This window comes from Adiantum capillus-veneris, chromosome 2 (genome assembly GCF_014529385.1).
Source record: "Adiantum capillus-veneris isolate H3 chromosome 2, ASM1452938v2, whole genome shotgun sequence".
In the NCBI taxonomy this organism is placed as follows: Eukaryota; Viridiplantae; Streptophyta; class Polypodiopsida; order Polypodiales; family Pteridaceae; genus Adiantum; species Adiantum capillus-veneris.
Window position 1 is genome coordinate 175709253 of NC_140932.1, and position 10302 is coordinate 175719554.

Sequence of the window (10302 nt, forward strand, 5' to 3'; positions counted from 1 at the left end):
AAAGATCTGTTGAAAGGCCGCTGTCTCATGTAAGTATTGTTACATGAAGCATGAGTGTAACTCCAGCCAAAATTCTGAGGGGCCAAACAATGAAAATCTCGTCAAGGACTCTGAAGCACTCTCTTTGGAAAAGATGCTCTATGATGGTACATGAATATACAATCATCCTGGGGGAGGGCTAATGATAGCCGCTTTTTTGGCTTTCCATAGTGGCCATAGTAAGCTACCTCACCCTATCAAATCACTCAAACACTATGGCTATCCCTACCATTTCACTATATATAGGCGTATGTGAGTTAGGGAACTTTCCCCATATTTTCTTTAAAACCCTCAGCTAGCTAGTCACTGGGCTAGTTGAGCCAAAAAAATAAAAAAAATAAAAATTATAAGTATATTATGGCCCATTTGTGTGTAAATATTTCATTGTATATAGGGCCTAAATAAAAGGATTTTTCATAAATATTGTGGTATTTATTTAAATATTTCTACCTATGGTGTGTTATTTATGCTATGTACATTGACTCACCATTACCATATTTTTTCTTATCATTTTGCATACTCTTTATTCCATATAAAAATAATTTCATGCAAGCTTCTCTTATTTTTGGTGTAACTCCATCCCAACAAAAATCCAAAAAAACTAGTTCTATTTATGTGTATATTTTTTTCACTATTGTGATTTTTTCCTTCCTTCATATATTCTCTATTACTCTCATAAATTAGACCACCAAAAATATTCATCTTTTTATGGTAGACTTATAATGAGAGAGATTTATTTTGACCCCTTTATATTTTTCCACCTATATTATTTATATTTGACATGTACATATTTTTTAGACCCCTCAATATTTGATTTTCTTAGTTGTACTATTCACTTATATCATGATCTCAACAATATCTTCAATTATAGACCTACCAAATAAGGTCAAGGGTAGGTGGCATGCATACATGCACTATGGAGGGCTCACTCTTGGAGGTATTCAAAAGAATCATCCAAAGAAGGACCCCACAAGGACCTTGTGCAGTGGAAAAAAAACGGTCGGTTTTGCTGAATTTTTAAAATTCACTTGCTCTCCGAATTTGAAAAGGTGATACAAACAAAAGTTGTAGCTCGTGGGCTGAACTTTTGCCTCAAATTTTTTCATATTTTTTTGAGCTACGAGCTGTGAGTTATGATTTTATTAGTGGACCCCAGTTTTCCCATGTTATGCAGCCACACTCTCTCTTCCACTTTATCATTTTCCTCTTTCACACACACTTCTCCACTCATCATCCCCACCTCTCTCACCCCTCCTCTCTGCACCCTACTCACCTTCTCCTCAACCTTGAAGAATAAGAGAAACCATGGTGAACTCATACCTCCCACACACAATTCCATTCCAAAATTGACCACCTAGTCTCATTTTTCCTCCTCCAAATTACCCATATCTTTCAAAAAAACCACAAAATTCAGCCTCTTCTCTTAAAAGACAGCATCATGGTGGTTGATTACTCAGCTTCAATTACCTTGTCTCTCAAGGAAGGTCAAGAGCGGAGAAAAAATGTACCATCAAAGCTAGTGGACCGTCAACAAGCGTCAAAATTGGCCCTACTCAAGACACTTGGAGCATCAACCTTGTAAGAAATCCACCTTTTCTTACCTCTTAAGAGTTTTTCTTCCTTATTTGTATCCTACATGGATACTCCCATTGTAAATATCCAATTCCATTTGTAAATTAATACTAACTCTACTAACACTAACCCACTATGAAAAGTCCTATCACCTCCATTTCTCTCCTCTCTCTTTCCCCACCAACTTCTTGATAATTCCAAGCAAAAGAAATTAGATAAATTGCTGAAAATCTAACCCAACCATGGTTAGAGGAGTAACCCTAGCCTTCAAAATTGCTATAAAAGGAGAGTGTAGCTAGCACAAAAAGGGAGAGCCATAAGCAAGAGCACTATGCTATAGCTTGAGAAGCCAAGCTCAACCTCTCTAGAAGGAGCTCTTGAGTGGAAGCTCATTGTCTTATGCATGTGCATGTGTTGTAATAGGGGATTAGCAAGGGAACTCTATGCCATTGTAAGAGAGAGAGTGATCATTCAATTGAGAGTAGGAAATCTATCATTTCTCCTACTAGTGTAAGCCCAACATTTGCTGAATCAAGGAGGGTGGATTTGGACTAAGCTTGGATATTTTGTCTCCCTTCCAACGTGAAGTAATGGACAACAATGATGCGTAAGTGTCTTGGTGTTTTTTGTTAAGTTCTTGATAGCTTGTCTCTAGTGTTGTCATCAATCTAGCCATAAATCCCACATACTGTAAGAGGGCGACAGGGTGGAGAGGACTCCCCTGGCCTTAAGACAGTGATTGGGGTGGCTTTTCTTGTGATGTGTTGTGGTAAAATTTACGCAAGCTATGTTGAACAAATACTAATCTCACTTTGATTTGTCATGACAGCTTTGTAAGAAGGTATTAATGCAACAAGCACCCCCTCCCCCTTTCTCTCTGTTTCTTAAATATATAGTTGTGTTTGCTTGATCATTGCCGATACGTTTCAAAGCAGCCCGAGCACTATCTCTCTCTCTCTCTCTCTCTCTCTCTCTCTCTCTCTCTCTCTCTCTCTCTCTCTCTCTCTCTCTCTCTCTCTCTCGCTCTCTCTCGTGTTTTAGTGTGTGAGAGTGTTCCATTGGTGTTAGGGTTAGTGTAAATTCCTTGCTTGTTTGTGGGTTGCTCTAACGATTCTCCTCTTTTGCGTCCTAGTTCGCTCTTAAACTAGGTGGTGCCCCTTGTGTAGTTGGGATTTGGTTGTGGGTTTGTTGTTTTGGTTTGTGTTGTGTTGTGTCCCAGCCCCATTGAGCAACACGGGAGCCTTGAAGGGTGTCTAGAGGTTGCTCTTCTTGTTGCCCGCCCCGGACCGCCTCACTAGCATAGAGGGGACCCTATGGCCTTCAGCCCACAAGGTCTTCTCAATGGCATAGAGAGAATCCTATGGACCTGGGTCCATAGGTTGCCAAAAAACCCTCATGAAGGGTTTCTTCAAAACATATAGGATGTGTAGAACATAGAGAGAGACTTACTAGCATAGGGGGGACCCTATGGCCTTCAGTCCATAGGGTGCCAATATAGAGCATAGATCGGTTCTTACTAACATAGAGAGACCAAATAGTGCTTTATACATGTGGCCATAGGGTTCCAAAACAACAATGAGGGGTTTTTCAAAACAATGAGGGCACCTTGTGGCCTTGGGGCCATAGGATGTCAATATAGAGCATAGAGCATAGAGCATAGAGAGATTCTTACTAGCATACAAGGAACCCTATGGCCTTCAGGCCACAGGGTGTCAACGTAGAGAAAATAGAGGTTCTCACTAGCATAGAGGGGAACCTATGGCCTTCAGCCCACAAAGTCTCCTCAATATAGAGCAAATAGTGTTTTTACTAGCATAGAGAGCACCCTATGGCCGTGGGTCCATAGGTTGCCAAAAAACCATCATGAAGGGTTTCTTAAAAACATAGAGGGCACCTTGTGCCCTTGGGGTCATAGTATGTGTAGAGCATAGAGAGGTTCTTACTAACATACAGGGGACCCTATGGCCTTCAGGCCAAAGGGTGCCAATATAGAGAATAGATCGGTTCTTACTAGCACAGAGCGGACCCTATGGCCTTCAGGCCAAAGGGTGCCAATATAGAACAAAGATCAGTTCTTACTAGCATAGAGAGACCAAATAGTGCTTTATACCTGGGGCCATAGGGTACCAAAACAATGAGGGTTGTTCAATGGCATAGATAAACATCCTATGGCCCTGGGTCCATAGGTTGCCAAAAAACCCTCCTGAAGGGTTTCTTCAAAACATAGAGGGCAACTTGTGTCCTTGGGATCATCGGATGTGTAGAGCATAGAGAGGTTCTTACTAGCATACAGGGGACCCTATGGCCTTCAGGCCATAGGATGCCAATATAGAGCATAGATGGTTCTTACTAGCAAAGATCGGACCCTATGGCCTTCAGGCCAAAGGGTGCCAATATAGAGCATGGAGCGGCTCTTACTAGAATATAAGGGACCATATGGCTTTCAAGTCACATACTGCCAATATAGAGAAAATACTGTTTTTACTAGCATATAGAACATCCTGACCTAGGGGGATTGGTTGTCAAAAATCCATCATAGAAGGGTTCCTATGGCATTCAGCCCACAAGGTCTTCTCAATATAGAGCGAATAGTATTTTTCATTGGCATACAGAGCACCCTTGGGGCCCTTGAAACCAACCCTATGGCCTTCAGGCCTTAGGGAGCTAATATAGAGCATGGTGCTTTCTATCGGCATAGAGAGCTATGGCCCTAGGGCCATAGCAAAACAATGAGGTGTTTTTGGAAATGATGAGGGCACCTTGTGGTCTTGGGGCCATAGGAATTCAATATAGATCATAGAGCATAGACGATAGAGCATAGAGCACAAAGAGATTCTTAGTAGCATAGAGGGAACCCTATGACCTTCAGGCCACAGGGTGCCATTATAGAGTAAACAGAGGTTCTTACTAGCATAGAGGGGACCCTATGGACTTCATCCCACAAGGTCTCCTCAATATAGAGCAAATAGTGGTTTTTACTTGCATGGAGAGCACCATATGGCCCTGGGGTCATAGGTTACCCGAAAACCCTCATGAAGCGTTTCTTTAAAACATTGTGGCCACCTTGTGGCCTTGGGGCCATAGGATGCCAATGTAGAGCATAGAGAGGTTCTTACTAGCATGCAGGGGACCCTATGGCCTTCAGGCCACATGATGCCATCTGGTGTTGGTGTAGAGGCTCTAAAGGGGTATTTAGGCCATTCAAGGAATACTTCTTTGAGGGTCCTCTAATGTCATAACGGAACATGTGATCACACTACCATAGAGTGGCCTAGGTACACTTGTAGAACCATTTTGTTGGCACCCTTTGGACCTAGGACCACATGGTTTAACATAGAGGTGACTCTATGGCCCTAGGTCCATATGGATGTAATAATATCCATCTTGTCTAAATATATGTCATTCTTTTTACAGAAAATGTCTCAGAAGAGAAAGTCAAAGTCAGTTGATGCAACAGGCTCAACACCAAGTTCTTGGTATCTAGATTTTCACTTACCAAATGGTGGAAGTGATGAGAAAGTCCACTTGTTCTTTCAAGATAAAGAGCAATTGCCCTTCAAGGACTGTGGTATTGTCAAGGACATAAAGAAAGATTGTTCAGATCTTGAAATGTCTCCATGCCTTGGAGTAAAACTACTCAATGGTGACTCCTACTTGTTGGAGCCTGTGGCATTTGCTCAAAAATTGATGAAGGTTGATTATGAAGGAGTGACAATGACAAAAGCAGGGTGGGTGGAGCTTCAAGACGACACTCCAAGTGATAACTTTATAGACTTATATATTGAGGGCTTTAAGAAAGTCAATCAATATTTAGGTAAATTGAGCAGCACAAAGAAGAATAAGAAGCAAAAGAATGAAGACATAGGTACAGTAAATCAATCTAAGACGCTCAAGGAGAGTCAGACTCCCTCACTTGGAGAAAATAGTGGAAATGTGGCGAAAGAAAATCTTTCAGTTATACCCTTACAGACTCAAGAAGCAAGAGATTCTAGTGGACTTGCAACCCTAACAGTTGGAACCCTCTCAGTGGCAGTGGTTGTGGACTCAGCATCCTTAGCTGTGTTGGACTCTATTATACAGCCCAAAGAAAAAGATCTTGATAAAGAAGTTGCCAAAACTTCTAAGAGTGGGCTAGATGGATACGTCGGAATTGACCACTATTTTAAATTTGGTGTACAATTTACCCAATTGATCCCAGTTGAGCAATGAAACCTTGCACCAGATGGCTATAGATGCAGACCATTGTCAGATGTATATGTGAAATATCTCTTGAAGCAATTTGCAGGGCACTCTAGGCCAGTCTCCAGTGCAGCAGACTTGATGCCGTATAACCCAATTACAAAAATGCCTTTACAAACAGCTGAAGTGCATGGAGACAAGCTATCAACATACCACTACTGGATTCTAGCTGGTCAGCATTCCATCATAGCGGCTAGAGCTTTTTTGCGTAACAACAGCACTAAGTATGCTTTGAGAAAAGAGTTCTACAAGTTTAGAACTGCAAGGATAGTGGTAGACGCTCCGAAAGAGGTTGCTGTTCGAATTTCCAGAATGGAGAACATGGAGAGAATAACAGCAATGAAACACCAGCCTTGTGTGGAGGTCTTGAAGCATGGCCGTAGTCAATGGCTTGCATATTCTAAACCAACAAAACCCAAGGCAGGTGTTCCTGTTGGTCATCCGAGTCGAGCAGGTTGGGATGTAAGTTCCACTTCCCTATGCTTGTTTTTGTTACAAATATGTCTTGAAATAAAGTTAATTTTCTTTTCTTTATTTTGAAGGCCTTTGTAAATGTGGCGAACATCGTGTTCAACCATAAATCATTTGCCAACAAAGAAGCACACATGGTCATGTACGATGATGAAATCTATGATCAGTGGATACACATCTTGGAGAAGCATCAGACATCAACTGCTCGTGGGAGACAACCAAGCATAACAACCTTTAGATGCCTAAATGGTTTAGAAGATAATGATGTCAAGCTACTACAACAAGAGCTGGCAGATGAGAAGATCTGCTTAGTGAAGCAACCAGGTCAAGCGGGCATGCTCGACCTCACTGCACGTGCAACGGTCTTAAAGAAGACCAGGGTTTTTGAGCCTCAAATGTTGATGGAATTTAAAGAGATAGATCCATCAGCAATAGCAGTTACTTCATGGGATCAATGTAAGTCTCATTATAACATTACAGATGAGATTTACAAATCTCTCTTCACGAGTTGTACTCAATGGCTAAATCTCCTACTACAAAAAGGAAAGGAGAAAGAGCCAATTCCTGAGATCACTAGGGGATATGTGCAGTGGATCATTGCACAAAAGAATGGGACTTCTAGTTTGGAATTCATTTTACCATGGACAATCAAGTGTGTTGGAAAGAATCTGGAAGGCATTGAGTTTCTCTGCAGTGAGAATAACTCTAAAATTCGTGTTGGTGTTTGCATCATAGACACAACACACAAAAGTCTTACATCTAGTGGTTGGAGTGCTGCCCAATTTGGTAAAGTAATTGATGGAGTATGTGGGGTAGCACATCAACCATCAAAGTTTTTAATTGCCGGCTTAGTCAAGTATCAGCATGCTGCTTCCCTAGAGAAGGCAATTTCTGAAAAAGCTAAATGGTATGAAATGCACGTTCTACCTTTGAGCTCCTTAATGGGATTAGAGACCATCCAAACATGTGCTCTTCGCGAAGTAATTTTTGGGGTTTGGGCATTTTTCAGTCAAGGAGAGCAGTACACCAACTACTCTAGTGTTAAAGAGTCATTGTTGGAGCCAATGCATACTCTCTGCATCAATGACGACGAGTATGATGCTGTGACCACGGCGTGACCACGGCCAAATCCTTTTTTGTACATCGTGCAATCAAATGCATCTGTCTCAAAGGAGATGATCAAGTGATAGACAACTTCTCATTAGGCTATGTGATTAAAGAGGCACTACAACAACAGAGAAAGGTGATATCAGTTGCATGTAGTAGTGATCAAATGACGCAATTGGAATCTCTTTGCCATTCCATAGTGGAAGAAGACCTTGATCTTAGAAGGTGGGCAGGTGTGGATAACACAGAGAAAGTCAATGCCAAGGATTCAGAGGAAGAAGAAATTGAAGAACCATTGGATGCAAGTGCTGAGGCCATTCTAGAAATTCTACAGGAAACAGGTTAAGCTAGCTACCCATGATATTAGATTACTGATATTTAGATTATTACTGTTGTCATTTTATTTTATTTGTACCATCTCAAATCTACCCATGATGTTAAAAACATTGATGTTTGGCTCGTTATTTTTCTCAATTTATTTTCTTTGAAAAAATGTGAACTTGTGAGTTTGAGTTTTTTCACAATAAATGAATTAGACTTAAATGTATGATATTATATGGACATGTTTTGGTGAATAGAATTCTACATTTATATATGGTCATAAGATATATATTATGTAATACTTTAAAGTTAATTGATCATATGAGGTTTGGGAAGAATACACTATGACTTCAGGATCATAGAGTTCTTTGTAGACTTGAGGATCATAGAGTTCTTTGTAGACAAGACACCCTATGGCCCTACGGCCATAGAATCCCCCAAAAGAAAATGGGATACCCTAAAACCTTACAGATGTAGGGTGATTACACTGAGTCTCTAAAAGGGCACATAAGCATTTGGGTTACTCTATAGCCTTAGGCCCATAGGGTGTCAACATAGAATCCCCCAAAAGAATTTGGCTACCCTACAATCTTATGGATATAGGGTGATTATATAGAGTCTTTAAAAGGGTACATAAGCATTTGGGCTAGTCTACAGCCTTAAGGCCATAGGGTGTCAACACAGCTATCCTACAATCTTATGTATATAGAGAGATTACATAAAGTCTCCAAACGGGCACATGAGTATTTTGGATATTCTAGAAGGAAACATAAGTTATCCAAGAGAATTTGGGATACCCTAAGGCCTTAGGGCCATAGGGTGGTGACATAGAATCTCCATAGGGGCACTTAAATCACCCCATGGATACAAATCACCTAGCTCTTATGGACACATCTTATAAAACATCACATGACACCCTATAACCTTTAGACCATAGGTTGGTTATTCTAGGTCACCTAAAGACTCTTTAAGTGTTTCAAGAACATTTTTTGTTGGCCTTATATCTTGTGTCCATATCTAGGTGTCTATTGAGAATGAAATAAGCTAGAAAAAACTAAAAAGTATTTAGTCCTCAAAATTCCAAAATGAGAGTTTGAACAATTGATGTATGATCATTTTTTGTTGGGTGTAAGTCCTTCTATTGTGAATTGATGGTGTAAGCATTTGAAATAATCATCTTTGTATTGCAACTAACTAGATTAAACATATTCGCTTTGAAATAATTATCTTTGTATTGAAACTAACTAGATTAAACATATATTCAATATTTTTTGTAAATGCCAATTGATTCCTTAGATAGTAAACATCGAGTATAAATGGTTATTGAAGAATTTGTCCTTTGGATTATGTGAAGATTTATTTCTTTGATTGTAACAAGATTTTATTCAAAGATATAAAGTGCGAGTATTTTGTTCCAAACTATGATTTTGTTTCTCTTCTAGATGATGCAGAGAATTGGAATTTATATCTTGAATTTTTTTCAATAGAGGGAAGCTAGGACTAGTAGAATTTTTTAGCTTGTCATGTAGCAATCGGAACATTGTATCAAGGTTTATTGCAAAGAAATGATTGTATAATGTATAACCATTGTTTAAGTTTGTGAATTAGAAGTAGAAGGCAATGCAAGTTCCAAAACATGTGCAATGCCATAAGGAGAATCCAACACAAATACTTTTGTCCCTCAGGATTTGTAAATCAAAGTGCATGGTGAGCCGGACCTTCCATCCACCAACAGATCAATGCATTTGTGAATTACAGTACTTGCAAATTTGATTTAAATGTTTGAATGTTATGATGATATTTGAAGGCAAAGACCCCTTCAACTGTGTGGCAAAGCAACAAATGTATGATGTATGATAATGATTTAATTTTGTATATCGTGTTGCATATTTATCGCAGTATTAACTTACACATTTTGCTAGCATAGAGGACACCCTATGGCCCTAGGACCATAGAATGCCATCATATCCCATGTACAATTTCTCTTTTACCATAGAGGACATCTTATGGATCTAGGGTCATAAGACGCCAACATAGTGCATAAATGGCTTCTTATAAGTATACACGTAAACATAGTGCATAGAGGGAATTTTACTAGCATAAAGACCGCCCTATGGCCTTGGGACCATAGGGTGCCAACATAGAGCATAGAGGGCTTTTTATTAGAACCTTGTTGCCCTTGGGACACCATAGTGCCATAAAGTGGTTTTTGTATATATAGTAGAGAATTCTCACACACATGATACCTTGGTCACTATCTAGCCCTTGGACCATATGATAGTAGCATAGAGAACACCCTATAGACCTATAATTTCCTTCTATCCCTAGAGCCATACACTGCCAACATATAGTATACATGGTTTCTTCATAGAGCAAACCTTTTAGCCCTACACTATAGAGTGTAAACCTAGACCTATAATGTATCATACTAGCATAGAAGGCACCCTATGACCCTGAGGCCAAAGAGTACCAATTTAGGGCATAAAGGGTCTTTCCCTAAGTTGAAGGGCACCTTGTGGGCCTAGGCAGCACCCTATGGCCCCAGGGCCATAG